Raw genomic sequence first — 2747 nt, forward strand, 5'->3', positions numbered from 1 at the left:
GTCCCAAATATTTGTTTTTTTTTTTTTTTTTTTTTTTTTTTTTTTTATGGTCAGGTTTGGGGTATATTTTTGGTCTCCCAGGCTCTTATTTTTGGATTTTGGGGTGGGGTTTTTTTGTTGTTGTTTTCTCAGTTTTGGGGTTTTTTTGTTGGTTTTTTTGGTTGTTTTTTATTATTTCAAGCAGGGCCCAGCCGAGCTCTGAGCATTTTACTAAAGTACGAATCTTATTTTTTAATGTAATTAAAAGAAGAAAAAAAAAAGGAAAAAAAAAGAGAAGAAGGTTAATAAAAGAAGAATAATAATAAAATAAATAAGCCAATGAAATGGACACACAAAAAGGAAACCCCAACGACAGAAGCGATGGTTAAAGGGGAGACGCTGGACTCGCCGCCCGGTCGGGAGAGCGCGTCCGTGTCCCCGCGAGACGCTTTTTTTTTGGGTTGTTTTGCTTTAAACTCGTTGCAATGTTTGCATGCTGTCTCCAGAGGCCTTTTTTTCCAGTCCTGTCCAGTGCTTTATTCTCATGTAATGCTACCGACTGTGAGATTAAAACTGTAATAAAAAAACCATTCCATACGGATGCGGCACATCCCGCCTCACCGCCCTTCTGTCTCCGGCTCTGCTCCCATGGGATGCAGCCCTGGGCAGGGGGGGGCACAGTGCCCTGGGGGTCCTGGGATCCCCTGGCAGGGTACAAGATGGGGACAGCCCCCCCCCCCATCTCTGCCTGGGGTCCCCACCTAACTGGGATGAGCAGCCTGGACGTCGTTTGGCTCCGTCCCACCTGTGAGAACTGGCAAGGCTGTGACAGTGATGAAGCTGCCGAGTGATGGTGATGCTTCCACCCTTGGAGAGATGCTTGGGCCAGGCCAGAGAAGATCTGGGGATGCATTTTGGGGCTGATGCCTGGACATTGTGGACCTGCTTGACTCAACCAAGGGGCTAAAGGTGGGACCTCCCGAACAGCCTGCACCCCTGACCCCAGGGAAGGTGTCCCCATGGAGTCCCCGCTCTCTCAAAGGATGCTGGGTGGAGGTGGTGCCTGGCATGCAGAGCTCAGCAGGTTTAAAATGGTTCCCTTCATCCGAGGGAGAATTATTCAGCGTTAAAACGATGCATGGGGCATCGGCTTTACCAGCCTCCTGCTTTGCGAGCCAGAGTCGGGAGCTCTCGGTCTGTTTGGGGAAGGATTGGGACCAAGATTCCTCTTGGGAGGGATTGAAGGAAAAAATAAGGGAGTGCTGGGGCAGCAGGCAGAGCTGAGGTCTGGGTGGGATGGAGGGTGGGGTGGTGCAGCCTTCAAGAGCCCTCTGGTGCGGGGGGGAGATGGCAGCAGTCGAGTGTTCCCGGCTCCCTTCCCCTGAGCCCTTGGGATGGCTGGAGGAGACGGGGCAGGGGTATGATGGGGCCTGATCCACCGTGGGGTTTCATTTCTCCTGGACTAATCCCCCCCTCCTCTTGTCCGCATCCCCCTCCCCGTTCCTCCTGGTGCTCCGGCAGGCCCAAGCCGTATAAGCAGCTTTACCTTTCGGGCTTACGAAGATTAAAGTCGTTTACAGGCAAAGCCTGCGAGAAACGAGGCTTTTGAAATGGCGAGAAATGCGCGGCACCTTCATGTGATGGTGGACAGCCATGAGCAGGGAGGAGGTTTGGTCCCATCTCCCACTGCATCCCCTTTGGTCCCCTCTCCCTGGGCTACTGCTGGCCCATGGACCCCTGCCAGCCATCAAAAAAAAGGGCAAAAAACCCTAACTTGAAACTCATTTAGACCTTTGGTTTTCCTCTAAATGGTGCCACGCTGCCCATCTCTGGGACTGTGCCTGGTCCTGTGGGCAGGAGGGGGGCTTAGGGGTGTTTGGTGCCCTACTGGCACCCTCAGCATCCACTGGGATGTAGTTGGAGGCTGCTGAGAGAGGACTGCTGTCAGAAATCCCATTCTTTGCTGGAAAGAGGGAGCTTAACCCTGCCAAGTCCCTCCTGCTGCCAGCATCCCTGCCTCAGTTTCCCCCATAGAGGGCTGTTTGCTCCTGACCCCTGCCTCTGGGTTCCCCCTGCTTTGGGCTGCTGCCTGGTGACACACAGCTGAGGACAGGCTGTATCCCACCAGGTGACTTCTCCCCAGGGATTTTTGGGGCTGTTCCCATCAGCAGGCTGTGCAGCCGCTCTGCCCCCCGCTGCTTGTGTGGGAAGAGGGGACGGGCTGCCAGCTCCTGTGTGACCCCCAGGGGCTACTGCGGCTCTCGGGAGCTGGCTCACAACATGTCCCCCTCCTTCTCCTCCTGTTTTTCCTCCCCTCGGCGACGGGGAGATCGGCACTGGGCCCAGTTGTGTCAGCTCCCATCCTGCCTCAAGTTCGCGGCGTGAATCATTATCGGCAACAGCAGGCAGGAAATTATTTCTGCTGCCTGTGAGGCCAGCGCTGACAAAGGCCAGGGTGCCCAGGCCAGGGCACAAACGGCCCCTGCCTCTCCCTATGCCTTTGCCACGTGGCATGAGCATGACAGAGCCATGGGGAGGTCCTAGTTTAAAAAGCTCCTGAAAATTCAGCCTCCAGTTCTGGCAGCCTTCATGCCTCTCCGCACCACTGGTCAGGATCCCAGCTTGGACTGGGGCTCAGCATCCCTGACTGGCTCTGGGGTTTCTGCTGCCAGGCACCGGCCGGGCTGGGAGCGGCTTGGGACCGGCACCGACTTGGTCCGCAGAAGCTGCGGGAGGTGAAAGGACGCTCTCCGAAGTCAGCTGTGCTT

The sequence above is a fragment of the Egretta garzetta genome, unplaced genomic scaffold, assembly GCF_000687185.1.
Source record: "Egretta garzetta isolate BGI_Z169 unplaced genomic scaffold, ASM68718v1 scaffold287, whole genome shotgun sequence".
In the NCBI taxonomy this organism is placed as follows: Eukaryota; Metazoa; Chordata; class Aves; order Pelecaniformes; family Ardeidae; genus Egretta; species Egretta garzetta.